This window comes from Plectrocnemia conspersa, unplaced genomic scaffold, assembly GCF_051122295.1.
Source record: "Plectrocnemia conspersa isolate PC_06_02 unplaced genomic scaffold, ASM5112229v1 ptg000005l, whole genome shotgun sequence".
Classification (NCBI taxonomy): Eukaryota; Metazoa; Arthropoda; class Insecta; order Trichoptera; family Polycentropodidae; genus Plectrocnemia; species Plectrocnemia conspersa.
The window spans coordinates 7,757,214-7,774,752 of NW_028277169.1; the positions used below are offsets into that span (position 1 = coordinate 7,757,214).

General features: G+C 28.5%; 1 protein-coding gene across 43 annotated transcripts in view; it reads right to left on the reverse strand.

Moving 5' to 3' along the window:
- The window catches only part of LOC148234762 (uncharacterized), a 564,675-nt gene that overhangs the window by 289,129 nt on the left and 258,007 nt on the right, over positions 1 to 17,539 (reverse strand). The window lies entirely within an intron of this gene.

Consider the following 17,539-nt stretch of genomic DNA (forward strand, 5'->3'; position numbering starts at 1 on the left):
TACTATGTAATTAAACTTTTTAAATAAATAGTTTGATAATTGTACTGTTTTATTTATTTATCCAATAATATCAAAACTACTTTTTTTTAATTTTATATTTAATTAATCATATTCGCAATCATATAATATAGTTTGTCGCGAAAAATATTTAATTTCACCCATTTTTTTTATCTTTTTGTCGTTAATTTATTTTTAAAATTGCTACTTTAGTAGATACTAGATTAATTTGTGTTTTTTCTCTATTATCATATTTAAGTGCTTCTGAGTATGGTAAAATCAATTTTAGTATGTATTAAAACTGAATTTTGTATAATCAAGTTTCTCGTCGTCAAAAATTCACGTCGAAAGTAATGAAATCGTGCCGTCGTCATCATGGCAAAAAGATCTAAAAAAAAATGTTCTATAATATAAAAAAAGATAAAAAAAAGACTTGTGGCCTTAACCAAAACAATTTTATATTACCACGTTGCTTATAACAACAAACTTATTTAATTAAATCATTGTATTTCGCCTATTTAAAATGCTTTACATATATTCTAGAAAAAAATTGTGAATTATACTTAAAATTGTGTATTTGTGATTCAGAAAATATTTGTCAGCTTGTCAAACATACCTAACATTAAAAATTTCATGATAATAAGTAGCTGTTTTGTAGAAAGTTGTTTTGAACTAAGTAGTAGTATCTTTTTTCTTGAAGCGCTTCAGATATTGTGTTTAAGATTGGGTGCTTTACTGGACCAAATTGAACGTTCCAAGTAAAAGCGGTTGGTTTTCTATGGGTTAAATTCAACACTTTTTTTCAAATATTCCGGAGTTTAAATATGTAAAAATAAGTATTAGTTTGGGCAACATGAAAGTCTATAAGGCCAATAAAGTGCATATTCTTGTAGTTTAGATAACGTATACGTTACTTTTTATATATTAAATTTAATTTAATCAAATATAAATGAATTTTCAAGAAAAAAATATTTTATTTAAATGTAGCACCAATGTTTTACATTGAATAATTATTTAATAGTAATTAACAATTAGTTGATTATTCGCGCGATTATGTCAGCGCGCATATGACGCTGTACGATTATGACTGCGCTCTTATGTCGGGGCGCTTTTGCCCGGCGCATAAAGGTCGAGGTACCGATAAAAACACCCTAAATTTAAATACAATCACAAACTACAAGTATTGCTTTAAAGTTTTAAGACAACATAGCAATTGTTCGAAATCTTTTTATTTTTTTATTTCCTATATTTTTCGATTAAAGTGTAAATGTTTTTTTATGGTTTTTATTACAACTACCAACGTTTTATTTTTTATCAATTTGTAGCTGATAACAAATTTTAAACATAAAAATAATTATGAAGCAATAAAATGTATAGTATATGTATGTATAATATTGTTTGTAAAATTATATATATTATTGAAATAAACGTATTAAAAAACCTCTAATCGTGACTGTCAACCCGGCCGTTGTTGTCGATCGTGACGGCTTAGGTCAAGAACGGAGGTGAAGCAATTCGTTGGCGCACAGATGCGAAGCTACAAAATGTTTATACCTTTATACATTAAAAATTATAACCCGGCCGTTGTTGTCGATCGTGACGGCTTAGGTCAAGAACGGAGGTGAAGCAATTCGTTGGCGCACAGATGCGAAGCTACAAAATGTTTATACCTTTATACATTAAAAATTATATATTGAGCTATATTTTACGCGTTTTTTTTTTCGAGAAATAAATATTATATATACATCAAAAAAACTTGTACCAAATATTTGTTTTATAATACAAGTATTTGTTAAATAAATTATTATTTTAATTTTATTTGTAGTTAACTAACAAGTAATTGTTAATTAAATTATTAATTTTATTTTATTTGTAGTTAACTACAAGTAAAATAAAATTAATAATTTAATTAGAGATGTTAATATTTTTATAATTTTTCATAATAATTACCTTTTTCTTACTATTATTAACCAATACTAGGTTGTAAATATATTTTTGTCATTCTTTTAACCTTTAATTTTAATTATTGAACACTTTATTACATCATTCTTATTACAATTGCTTTTACAAGTATATGTGGTTGTTTTTTTATTGAGCATTAATGTTTTAAAATAATTGGTATATTTTATAGAAAATAATAATATTATTATTATATTTAATTATTATTTTTTTTTGTAGCCGTGGAACTGACAGTATCACAGAAAAATAAGCAACATCTTTTGCATGAAGGATATAGGTTTCGCAAGGATAAGCTTTTGGCTGATGGGAGTATATCATGGAGATGTGTGCAGAAAAATTGTCATGGGCGTGTGAAAGTAAATCGATTAGATGTTGTCAATGCATCTTGTGAACATAATCATGAACCAAAGCCATCAAAGTAACAACTGAAATTCATCGACGACCTTGTCTTTGGAAACCCTTCTTTGGAACTAGCCAGCAATATTTCACAAGATATGATCCAGCGACAACGAAAGCATCATGTTATTTCATATGATTTTCGTAGTTTTTAATATATCAGTAGTTTTATTGATTTTGTAATCTATCTGATTGCTACATTTCTTATTATCCATAATTATATCATTTTTTAATAAACTTTGCTGTATATTATTCCTGTTTTTTATTTATTTTTATATTTCCAATAATTTTTTCTATCCTAATGCATATTAATCACAGCTGATTTGAGTCGTTATATTTTAAATCAACTAATTAATTATTCACAAAACTAAAATTTATTAGGTTCGATCCAAATAGAATTCTTCAAAATATTCCAAATATATCAAATTATGTATTTATTTGATTAAAATGTGAGGTGTTCGATTGTGCTATGTTCATAACTTATATTTTTTGCGTTTGATAAAGTTTATTTTCGTGAAATTTAATAACGTGAATCGACAAATTAAATATAATTACATTGCCTATATTAAAAACAATATCGAAGGATCAGTGAAAATGAACTTTAAAAAAAACTTACGTGGTAACAATATTTATTTTATCGTTAATGTGTTCTATAGAATTTTTCATAAATATTTTTTATGTTGTATATTCCTGTTTTTATTTTTTTACATATGCGCTGAGCAGTTTTGTCGGCGCTATTTTGTTTCGCGCTGTTTTGTCGGGACACGTATTTTATAAACAATCCCATAACAAATCTTAAAATAAAAGGAGCGGATATTTAATCATTGTTTTTATTAAACAAACATAGCGTTTGACTTCGGTTCATTTTTTTGGTTTTGAGAAATCGTATCTAATTGAATTTGAGGCGGTTTTTTATTTATATTTTTGTGATTAAATCTGTCGAGGAATGAGCATTTGCTAAGCTAAATAATATTATATTGACAATACACTAGTGTTACGATTTAACTAATGCATGAATTCCAAGTCGTTATAAATTTTTATGGCAGCATTCTGAGCTTTATGCATTTAGAAAAAAGGGAGGAGATAAACGTGCCTACTTTTTAAATAATTTTGCTTCTATAAATCTAAAAACAATAGAAATTATATGCTCGAATTTGAGTCTTTTTTATATTTACGTTTTTGTAATGAAATTCGTCGAGGAATGCGCATTTGTTAGGCCGTATATTACTATATTGACAATACACTTCTCTTTTGATTTAACGAATACTTAATTCCAAGATGGAAGCAATATTTAAATGAAAGTATTTTTTATTATAGCGTTCTAGTTTATATATATTAAGGAAAAGGGGAGGTTTAACATGGGTTATTATTTGGGTTTTACGAATCTAGAAACAATATTAATCGTATGGGGTCGAATTAAATGCGTTTTTTTACTTACGTTTTTGCAATTGAATGTATCGAGGAATGTGCATTTGTTAAGCCGTATGGTACACTTATATTTTGATTTAAATAAAGCCTTAAATCAAAGTTGAAAGCAAGGTGATCCAAGTGAAAGTTTAAATGGAAGTAATTTTTATTGCAGCGTTCTAGGTTATATACATTTAGGAAAAAGGGAGGAGATTAACGCGCATATATATTAAATGATTTGGGCCATAATCTATATTCGTACCCCTTTGCTGCTCAAAGATCCAATATAGGCTCTCTGCTCTTCGAGTTATTTATTAATAGCATAAATACGGCAGTTACAAATTCAAGTGTACTTCGAGTGTTGTATAAATGCATTCGATCTGTTGCATACTTCTTTATTTTACAGAGTCTGCCAACATATTATTATTACGATCTCGTTCTTGGAACGTTTTGGCTAGATAAATTCCACTAAAGATCTCAAAATCACTTTTAAGAGCAAATGGAGCTTCTCTCTCTCGTCTGCGAAAAATCTTCCAAGATGCTCGGCTTTGTTATTAGAAACGCCTTTTCACCGACTTTAGTTCACTTACGACATTTTAGTTCGCAGCATTTTTTAATCGGGATCTATAATTTGCAATCTCCATATAACAAAATACTACATCTTAATTGAAAAAGTTCTTGAGATACCTAAGACTTTATTTTAGGAGCAATGGAATACGATTCGCTAAGTTCTCGCAGACACAATAAACTAGTTTTGCATTCTGAAATGTTTTTGAGAATCACGATCGTGTCCTCTTTTGATTCCCGTTAAAGTCAAGACGTCAGGACTTTTTTTTGTTGAAAAATCACTAATTTATTACATATTCACAACTACTACAGTTTGCTTATGATGACAAAATATCTTAAAAATGATGCGCTGCAAATTAATTTCTTATAAAAATACCAAATATTAGTTTCACCTCCTGCTCGTTCGAAGACAATATTTTGGAGTTCGTGTCTAACGCTTGTTTTTAAGAGTTTGAAGAGTTTATAAATTTAGCAATAATAAAACTTTACTTTTTCACAACCTGATATAGTTAAAAAACTTAATTTTACTGGCTTTTTTAGTTTACGGTTTACGTCGTCCATCAACAACGCCGTCACCATTACGTTTAATTGGTAGACATTTTATTGAAGCTATACCACCTACAGCAAATAAAGATCGGCCTACTAGACAGTGCAAAGTGTGCTGCTCACATAAAAATGAAAATGGCAAAAGAATTCGAAAAGAGAGCAGATATTATTGCCCGGATTGTGATGTAGGGTTGTGTATTGAATGTTTTAAAATATATCATACAAAAATAAATATTAAATAAATTGTAACTTTTTGAAAAATTGAGATTTTTAAAATATATTACTCGGTAATTATTTTTCTTAAAATTTAAAAAAAAAAAAAAAAAACCTGACAATTTATGGACACTCTTTCTTAACAAAAACCAACTGTTAAGTGGTTAAAGGCGCCTATATTTTTTGTTATTTATGCCGTTCACAATAGATCACGTTTTCGCCTTAATTGGTTTCGGTTAGGAATAGAGGAGCATTGTCTTTCGTTCCTTACGCTGTTTTTTGAGAAATGCAAATATTAGTTTTTATAAATATTTCAAGACATATTAGAAGAAGTTAATGCAGAATTTAAAAATTAAATTTATAATTAATTTATCACTTATTGGGATAGTGGCCAATTAGTGTCACTTATTCATATATGGTTTTTTGCTGATATACAACACAAAATCAGGTATGAGTCTTTATCATTTGCATTTCACTAATGACCTCCAATAATTAAATTGTAGTTAAATTTATTTTATATAATTAATGTATTTAATATATTTTAGCGGAGTTCGTAACTTCACGAGTTTCCGGAGGTACAGTGCTTAAAATTGATAACTATACATTTTATAAAAACCGAAAAACCAGCTGGAAGCAGCACTGGCGTTGTATGAACCACAAACTTAGATGTAAAGCAGTAGTTCACACGGCTGAAGATGTTGTCGTTTTTTCAAACAATTATCACAACCACTGAAAATCATAATTTATATTTTTTTTTTGTAAAATTTTGTACACTACAATAAATAATAAATGTAATTTATGATTAAACTGATTTTTATTCATCTAATATATTAAATAACCATAATGTATTTAAGTTGTATTTTATAATAATAAATAAATTAATTTTATTTTTGCAGCCGAATTCATCACTTCTTCAAGAACTGGGTTTACTTTGCTTAAAATCGGCAATTACACATTTTGTAAGAAACAAATAAGTAACCGTAAACAACACTGGCGCTGTTCGACGCACAGTTTTTGTGGATGTAAAGCCAAAGTGCACACAATTGATAATGTTATCGTGTATCTGCATAATATTCACACGCATCAAAAACTTACTAAAAAGCAATTAGTAAATCTTTTTTAACTTGTAATATATTTTTCATTGAATATAACAATGTTTATTTGTGCAATGATGAGTGCCATTGATTGAAATTAAACTAAAATGTAAAATACGGATATAAAAGGGACGTCTCCAGAACTTTATAAAAAATAAAAATTATTTTCAATTATCTTGTGAAATTTATTTATTTTTGAATAGTAATTTAGTTTGTATGAAATCATGTATTTAATTTTTTTGTATTATCTTTTAAGCCGAGTACATCACTTCATCAAAAACCGGGAATACTTTGCTAAAAATTGCCAACAACACTTATTGTAAACGTAGAAAATATGGCTACAAACAACACTGGCGTTGTTCAACGCATAGTTTTTGCGGATGTAAAGCCAAGGTGCATACGATTGATGATATTATCGTTTATATAAACAATGTCCACAGCCACTGAAGAATGATTCTAAATGAATGATATAGCATTATAATATATTTAACCTATTGTACGGAACAAAGACTTTATATAAACTATTTTTAAATAGCTTAAGCAGTTTGAATAATGACCCTAAAATTTGTGTATTTAATATCTGGTTGAACTCGTGTAGAGAGACAAAATAAAAGCGGCTATTTTCTTTGATTTTTTGGTCGATTCGGCGTAGCTCCGCTTAGTGCGTGTTCTGTTAAACCAAGTCAGAAGCGAAGTGATCCTGAAATTCTAGTGCAAGTTTCTGATGGAAGTGATTATATTCGGTAGTGTTGTAGCTAATATACACTTAAGAAATAGGGGAAAGTCCAACGTCCTTCCAGTCATTGATCCAGATGATTCAGAGCAGTATTGGAATAGTTGTTTTTATCTAGTACAGATCACATTTGGCGACAAAAACAATACTCTAAAATGTGCAATTCAGTGGTGCGGTGATATTCGGCAATTAATGTCGTTTAGTAAGGTTCAATGGTTTTTAGTTAAAGTTTTTTTGTTGTTTTATATAGATGTATTAATAAAGTATATTCTATATTAAAAAATCTCAGAAATGCAGCATTTAACAAAAATATTCCACTGGTCTTCTATTTAAGCCATCGTACTTGATCATTTTTCTTATGCGAAGCAGTTATTTATCCTAATACAAAAATCAGTTTTGCGTGAAACGCCGAATAAGCCCTACACACATTTTAAAAATATTTTTAGAATTGACAATGAGCTGCTACAGAAGATTTATTAACAGTGAAATGTTACATGAATAAAATTATCTTTTTCCCACCGCGTCGCTAAACCAAGTGTTGCCAGAGAACCACCTTGCTCCAGGGTAGCCAACTTAAATCAATCCCTACAATTTCACTGTCTTACCGATTTATTATATTTAAAAATATCGATCAATGCATTGCTTTCATGTTTATTTTTATTTCAATATTCTGCTTTGAAAAAATATTGATTTCATTTCTACATTCAAATAGATAGGGACTTTTGGGATTTACTTGCGAGCTGCTTAAATCTACTTTGTAAAAAGCGAATATATATATAGCAGTGGCGTGGCGTCAAAGCGGTCATAAGCGGTCGATTTAAAACGCCACCAGCATGCACGGTTGATCGACTATAAATACGATCACGTGATCGGCTGAGTCGCTCGCCATCAACCGTTCATGCTGGTGGCGTTTTGAATCTACCGCATCTATGGACGGCACGTCATTGATATATAAATATATTTTTAATTGTCGACATATGAGTTGAAGCATCTTTAACAAATATTTATTACGTACAATATTTTTAAAATAAATAATACAATATATTGTTACATTAAATTAAACTTTAAAATACGCATATTAAAATATTGAGTATAATATAAATATTTTTTATTAAAATTGTAATTTGTAATGAAACATAATTGTATTTCTTTTTAAATAATTTTAATGAATAGATCGACTGGCAATTATAACCAATAAGCGGCAGGTGCTTCGAAAACGGTGGGTGCGCGCACTTACACGCACTCAGAAATGTGCAAGTTCCAACAGCGAAGGTTATTCTTACATGAAAAAATGATTTATTGTAATACTTCTATGTGGATCTATAATATGTATTTTATTTGATACGGTTCTATTTTTTTAGCTGAATTAATTACTTCACAAAGAGGGAAAACGTTGCTAAAAATTGACAGGTACACCTATTGCAAACAAAGAAAACATGGCCAAAAACAACACTGGAGTTGTTCGACCCATAGCTGTCGTGGATGTAAAGCTAAAGTGCACACCGTTGATAATATAATCGTTTATTTATTAGATAATCACAGTCACTGAAGAATATTAAAAAATGAATTGATTTATATAATATTTCTACTTCAATGGTAATTTTTTTTATAAAATTTTATTTGCTACGTACAATATTTAAAATAATTGATTACTTATACATTGATAAACATAGTTAAATTAAATCTTTTACAGTTATTAAAATTATTTTTTAATTGTGTTTTTTTTTTTAATTAAATTTTAATATGTTGTCCATTATATATGCGTATATATTTATTACAGATTACTTTTAAATATTTATTTGAAGGTAATCTGTCCATAATAACCACAAGGATTTCTAGGGGGCTCGGAGGTCTTTAAGGGTGAGATTTCGAGTAATCAAGTCAAGTGAACATAATAAATACAAAAAATATGTGGATCTTAATCCACATATTTTTTGTATTTATTATGTTCACTTGACGTCAACGGTTCTTCTTAAAGAACCGTTGACGTGCAATGTGTGATTAAAAATATTGACTGATATGATTTTGCTCAATTTGGCCAAATGAAATATCTACGCTTTTTACGGCATTCTTTGGACTTATCATCATAATTACTTAAATAATCATATTTTATGTTGCTATCATGTCTCTGAATGGAGATAATATTTATTGCTCTATAATTTTTATCACCTTTTTATACGTTTAAAACTATAATATCATAGAAAATATTAATTGAGTGAACGTGCAACAAAAAAGGATGTGGATTAAGAAGAACCGTCCACGTGCACTTTATATGTAAATAATATTTTTAAAATATCAGAATATCACTTAATAAATACACACAGTAGAGCATAATCTTCCACATTTCTAACGGAGTTATCTAAAAAGTGCATGTATTTCTAAAAGTACACAAAAAACAGTTATTTTAGTTTTTAAAAATAAAATCCAACTTCAGTCTCCGGTGCGTCTCAGAAAGAATGAAAACGGTTTTCTGTATGCACCGTGTATGATGATGTTTATTTTTTTTAATACAGTGTATGATTTTATACATTTTCTTAACTTGTAAAAATAGTTGCATTGGAAACCTATGATTTAAAAAATCCACATTTAGAGTTCTGCGGTTGGTTATTATCTCTTTCGCTTAATCATTTTGTAACGATGCAGTTTGAAATCGCCACGCAGAATCCTTTTTAAAGTCACAATGCTATGACACGCTTATTTGTGGAATGCCTTGATGATTGCTGAATTTTTGGCATTCGAATGATCTTAGGTTTTTACATTGCGAATTCAATTGCCAATCCATAGCAAAATTGGTTTTCAATCCGGTACAAATTCATTTCAAGCGAAAAGTTCTTATAATACGCTTGAACAACAAAGCTCCGATGCACGTTGGCGATATTTGGGGAATTACATCTGAAACTTTTTTTAGAATACGAAGTACTTCAAGATTCTAAGAAGCTTATTTTTAAGCAAATAAATTTATATTTTTATTATTTAATAATAATAAAATCATTTTTTTATTTTTTTAGCTGAATACATTATTTCGCAAAAGGGGAGAACTCTACTTAAACTTGATAACTACACTTATTGTAAACAAAGAAAATATGGCTATAAACAACATTGGTGTTGTTCGACGCACAAGATACATGGATGTAGGGCGATAGTTCATACCGTTGATGAATCTATCGTTTATTTGCAAAGCTTTCATAACCACTGAAGATTACTTATGTATTGTATATTTTTTTATAAAAATATTTTTTAAAGTTATTTCTTCCTTCGCCGAATTTATGGATGAATTTCTCCCCCGGAAAATCCCGAAAATTCCAATGTTGCTGAATAAGGCTGAATTACCAGTATGTAATATAGTATTTTTGTTTTAAAATAAGATGTTTTGCGAATGTATGTTACATCATAATACGTACTAGTTAAGTTTAACTACATCAAAGTCTTCGGATTGAAGACTAATTATTCGACATCACCAACTACTCGAGTATCGAGTAGTTAAATCTTAAAAAAAACTCGGTTCGAATGATTTATTATCCCAGATTGATTCTTTACATCCAAAAGTTTTACCAAATTTTTCACATACGGCAAAAAATAAAAAAATATGTCCAAACTTCTGATTGCTTTGACATGACCAAAATAATATATGTACATTTATTAGTACACTATTATTTTTAGGTTAGTACATATATTTAGCAAATCATTGATTTTTAGAAATTTTTCACGTAAGTAACTAAAATATTCACAGTACGTTAGTTAATCATTTTTAAATTAGTTTTTCACAACACACAACTACTTTTACTATTTGTACATTTTTATCTCCATTCAGATATATTTTACCCAATTTGCTTACGGAATATGCTATTTTATGTTTACCTAGCCTGAAATTTATTTAAAATAAATTTTAGGGTTAAATGTTCAAGGAGTGTAACATAGATGAAATAAATAATTCATTTCATAAAAAAAATTCACGTGCCCCAAAAAAGTGAAGACTCATTGCATTGCAACACAATAGGTTAATATTATGTTTTCTACAAAAGTTTGAAATAAAATATTATTTATTCAATATTATGTAGAAATAGTATACTACCATCTCTCAATATCATCTAGCAGCAAACTTGATGGTATCCTATTATTTTTCTAATAAAAGAAAATGCATGACGCAGGACTCATGCGGCTAAGTCCACGGCCACTAAACAATGTTCTTTCAAGACTCATATACGAGTCCACGAGCGTTAAGCTGATATTATAAATTAAATTACTGAGAAAACTATATAAATAAAATATATTTAAAATATTTAATTTATTATATAAACATCTCTTTATATTATAATAAAATAAAAAGCTAATAAAACAATTCGTTTGAATAATTCATTAACCTTTAGAAGTCCAAAGGCATATATGTCATGCTCAAAATGGTTTTTAAAAAATTCATATTAGACATATAAAAAAAATATATATATTTAATAAAGTATTTGTATTTATTTATTTAATTTTATTTTTGCAGCCGAATTTATCACTTCATCAAGAACTGGATATACTTTGCTTAAAATTGCCAACTACACTTATTGTAAACAAAGAAAATATGGCCATAAACAACACTGGTGTTGTTCGACGTACAAGAAACGTGGATGTAGAGCAATAGCGCACACCGTTGAAGATTCTATCGTATATTTGCGAAGCTCTCATAACCATTGAATTTTATTGTAAAAATAATGTTTTTTTTTATTTAGTTTTTTTTATATGTAATAAATACAATGACATTTAATCAATATAAAACTATAAATTTGCTGCTGTTTGTGAATTATAACAATAAGTATTTTCTTTTTACGTTATTTTTATATTATTTAAGAATGTTTTATAATATATTTTTTAAACCTCGTTTTTGTTTTAATTAATTTTTTTATTGTTTTAATTAATTTTTAGTCGAATATATTGCTTCACGGAAAGGAAAATTTCTGCTTAAAATAAGAGACTACACTTATTATAAACACACGAAATATCAACAAAAACAACAATGGAAATGTTCGACACACAATAAACATGGATGTACAGCGAGAGTACATACAGTGCAAGATGTTATTGTATATTTAAATAATATTCACAACCACTGAAAAAAATATTTTGTAAGCTATAAAATACCCTAGTGTGTTTATATTGCTTCAATTGTTAACTATGGAGTGAAAAGATAGAAAGGTTAGCATATATTGTAGTACCAAACGTACAACGCTTGTTTTATTCGATTTTGGAAAGCTTAAGTCAGATATTTAAACGGGTCTTGACTTCATCTCTGATTTCCTTCTAAAAGTATATCATATCAAGCTCATTGATACTATCAAATATATTTTTAACTTTGTACTCAAATCTTCATCGTTATGGTAATGTTCTCATTAACGTTTGCTAAGATGTTTGTAATCACTGTCCGAAAGGTCTCATTGACCAACAGCACTGTTTACTAACTTGTTGCTCTATAGTGTGGTGACGGATTTTCAATTGCATACGATTAACTTCACAGTGTTAGAATAATTTTACTTTTGCCGCTCCGCCTCGGTGTTGCCCGCGTAGCTCCAGGGTCGCTCATTATGTTATTTTATCCTTTTTCATTTTTCTGCCGCTCTGCCTCGGTGTTTCCAGCATTGCTCCAGGGTTGCCCATTGTGTTCTTTTATTACCTATTTTATGTCTAATATTTTGCTACCTTTTAGCATAGATAAATGCCACGAATTTTACTATAGTTTTCAAATGAACGTTTTAGCACGAAACGTCTTCGTTAAAAAAATGGGTAAAATGTTTGTAATACATCTATAGTTTTGGCACCCTTTGCTTGTCTAATATATGTAAAAAAATATTTAAAAGATATTCGTCAGGCATATCTACAAAAATGAGTACGAAAAGTACCCATATTTATATCAAAGTTTTTTTTTCTTGGGCGCTGTATCATCAATACCATAAAACAGTGACAATGCGTCGATGCTCATTTTTTTTACATAAGTTACGATCGCGTCTATTATTCGAGGCTATACAGACAATGAACCAAATTCTCACTGATTCTTTCATGCCTCGTACCATCTATTTTATTTATACGCATTTGCATTAAGCGACAGCTTGGCCACATATTATTATTTATTTATTTTTATAAATTTAATACTATGTATGTAGACTGCCATGACGCATTGGGGTAACCTGTTAGGTCATGCGGTCATAAATTAAAATTATTAATAAATATTACCCGCGTTTTGCGCATGAAATTTTTTTATCGTCATCTAAACTATTAAGTTTTCGAGATTTTAAATAGATCCCACTCACTCACTAATTGTCACTCTTTTATTTATATGAATTGATGTTTTTAGTTCAGTTCATTATCTCACAAAGAGGGACAACTCTGCTCAAGGTCGGCAAGTACAGGTATTGTCGACAGAGAATATGCAAATATAAACAACATTGGAAATGTTCGACGCATAATAACAGTGTCTGTAAAGCGATAGTGCACACAGCTGGAAATGTTATTGTCCATATAAATGATGTTCACAACCACTGAAAAAAATAAAGTTTAAAAACTGAACAATACAGACATATTCATGATGTTATAATTTCTTACGATTTAGTGTTATGACAAAATAATTGTACAAATATAAAAACCCTTTTCCATGTTAACCTGTATGGACCGAAGCAGATTTTTTTTATGATAAAATGCGCTGTTTTTCCTGTTTTATTTTTTAAAGACAAAAATATTTTTTTATAAAGATGTTTATAAATCTCTCTGCTCAACTCTATCTCTATTTTGAGAAAAGATCAAATTATTATAAATTACATTTTTCAAATGTATGCTTTTATTTTTTTTTGTCATTTAAAATAATTAAATATCGACATTTGTATTTTTTAAACACAGTGAATGTGTATTTTTAAGTGTTAAATTATATTTTCACTAGTATAAATATACTATTTTATTGAAATCATACCCGAATACATTTTTATCAGGAAAAATATTTCGGGTAACTTTTTTTCCCGTCCAATTGATGCAACACCCAAGTCTCAAATAATGTTCTTGATTTTCTTTTTTTTATTATTATGTGATGACTATTTTCGAAATTACCTATTTCGAAATTCTCTGATCCATATAAGAGTTTTCTTGCAAGAAAGAAAAAATGTGACTTATCAATGGAAATTTTAGCGAGTTATCGTCAAATATAAATACATACTAAAAATAGTCTGAAGTGACGTCTTCAAACGCGACGCCTTTTTCTTGTCGATCACTTTCATATTTCGCCGGGGCTTTGCCATTAAATGGTCGGGCATTGCACGTTAATTTGTTATTTTATTAAATACGATTTTTTTCTTTATTTATATTATATTATTTGTGTATTGGTATAATAATATGTATTGTTTTTGATCATCGTGACGCATTGGTGTAATTTAAATAAATCAATTGATATTGGTAAAAAAATGCTAGTAACCAAATTAATATATACATTTATGGGTAATAATTGGTTCATAAATATATTTTACTTTAATTTATCAAATGGCGATATTATGGTGGAATGTGAGATCTTATATTCCGAAGTTTTCGAATGTGGATATAAAGTTTATCTAGTTCATAGTTTCCTAACGCGTTGAAATGTAACATAATGTTTAAGAGATTAGTACAGCAAATCTAATTAGATTTGTACAGAAAATCTAGATCAAAACGATGACTGCGTCTTAAACAAAAATAATCATAACTTTTCCATTTTTTTTCAATTGGTAAAAAACGTGATAATGACTGATTTATGGTCAATGTTTTGAGACATATCTATATACATTTATAGATGTTAACAATCAAATTTACAATTAGGATTTAAATCCATTTTTAATGGCTTAAAAAATTAATTACTGCAGGCATAAATTATATATGTAGCTTAAATTCAAAAGCATACTTAGTCTTTTTTCTGAACTTTATAAGCTAATACAATAGTGTAATATTTTAAAAGCAGTAAATTAATTTAAAGTAGTTTTATTAAGTAAACTTTTAATATATATATATATATATATATATATATATATATATATGTATATATAGATTTCAGTTCCTTCTTTTAATTCCCACATTTTATTTTGAAAATTCAAAAATTCAACACAAAGCTTTATGATGCTTTTATCGGAATTTAAGGATTATAGAAATACATTTACAATTTATTATTAATTAGGTTATATTTTTTATTTACTAAAGAAGGCATATTTTCACAAAGAGCTTAGAGCGGAAAACCAGGGTAGATTACCCCAAGGAGAAAAAATAAAATATTGTGGTAATGAAGGATTTAAAATAAAGAAAATAATCGAAATGCCTTTGATGATTATATAGTTGGAATAGATATAAACACAAGAGAGTGCCAAATTTTTTTTAAATATGACTAAAAAAATTGGGAAACTATGATCTAGTTAAATAAATCATACAGAACAGTTTACATAATTTTAAAATAGTTTTACTCTTACATCTATCATGAATGTTTAAAGTTACGACTTACTATTTCACATATTGTATCTGGATGTTGTTGAACCTACATGTTTTGAAGGTAATTGATGTTTAAATAGTATATAATAATAATATTTTCTAAATAGTACGCTCATCGCGAATTGTCGGTTGTTTAACCCCCATCTAAAATAATAAACATACATAGATTAATTTTCCTGCTTTTTAATAATCCATTTCTTTTAAATACATATGTTAAAATTTATTTATTTACATAATATAATGTTTTTAGCCGAATTCGTTACATCACTAAAAGGTACAACTATGCTTAAAATTTCCAAGTACAAGTATTGTCTAAAAAGAATATGTAAAGATAAACAACATTGGAAATGTTCGACGCATAATAATCGTGGCTGTCATGCCACAGTTCACACGATTGATAATGTTATTGTTTATTTATACGATGTTCACAATCACATAAAATTTTAAAAACAAACCAAACAATACTACTAATAGTTAAGTAAAAAAAGTCAGCAAGTATATTATATTTGTGTATATGTTACAGGTCAAGTGGGCATTTAGAAAATGTATAAATTAACCAGGCAAAGTATGCACTTTAAAATCACTTGAGTTACAGTACACACAAAATAATTTATGAACAATGTAACTTGTTATTGTATGTTCGCACTTGTGTTTATTTATTAGGTATTTTAAACAATTTATATAAGTTAAATCCTGTTGCATTTGTAAATTTATATAATCTTTTTTTTTTCATTAGATTCGTTGCAGAGGGTGTTCATTGTTTTTTATTGGCTCTACAATTAATACATAAAATGTAGCGCTGTAATCTATAATTAAAACTCATAGTCAGTGCATGCTTTGTCTAGTCATTGTATACTTAATCATAATTTAACACTTTAACTGTAACATATTCAAACCGAAATGTCAAGTCTTCACTTATATAGTTTGTTTGAATCTACTGTTGTTTATTATATAATTTATAATAAAGCATAATAAAAACCTTTTGATTATATCTAATTATTTATTAATGTTCTATTACGTTAAAGTTTAATACATAACATACTGCTGAAAAATTCTGCCTAAAATTGACTTAAATACAAATTTTGTCAATAAAGAATATGTAAAAGTATCTTATCATTTATTTACACATCACAACTATTAAAGTTAGCTGTCGGTACCTCACTGTCGTGAGGTACCGAAGCTAGTCGCAACTATTAAAATGGCCATTACATTTTTTTAATTGTATTTTTAATTTTATTTTTAGCTGAATATATTACTTCGCGAAGAGGAAAAACTCTGCTTAAATTAGACAACTACACATATTGTAAACACAAGCAATATGGCTGTAAACAACATTGGAAATGTTCGACGCACAATAACTGTGGCTGTAACGCTATAATTCATACGGTTGATGATGTTATTGTTTATTTTCACAATGTTCATATCCATTGAAAATTATTATCAAATAAAAACGTTGAGTTGTGTACATCAGTTTTTAAAGCAACTTATTTTTTTATCAACAAAATATTGTCACAACAATAACGTCTTCAATTAATAATGGTAAATCTGAACCTGAATCGAGGAGAAAGATATTGGAAGATACTTTTACAGGAAACTGCTCAGTATCCAACCTTTTTGGCAGCTCAGTGACTTCGCGACGTCTCTAGCGGGTGCAAGTTCTCTGTGAGGCGCGGCTGCTGTTGATGCAGCATCTGCAGCGTGCAACGCAATTACTCGAGGGAGGAGGGACGTATTCGACTGGCCATGGGCAAAGCCCCGGTGGTGGGTTCTTTGCATTTACCGAAAGTCTTAAGATTAAATGAAGCATAAAGCATAAAAAATTGCATTTCCAGACTTTCAGTCTGGTAGTTAATACTTACTTTTAATTATTCATTATATTCGATTAACATATTTAGTTAGTACAGATTTTCCCCATTGTAACGCATTGCGCTTATACCTGTCTGGTTACAACGGAAGATTTAATAAAAATAAATAAGAACTTGAACTCACAGCCAGTGGAGCTAATCAAATGGGTATCGTCGATCCGTTTAATTTTTATTGATTTTATTATTTTTTACCAGCATTTAGAATCGTTTTTGTTTGCTATTTATCAATATATTCGCTCTAGAGCACATGCCAATGATTTCGATAAAATAAACTATATATTTTTGCTTGGCTA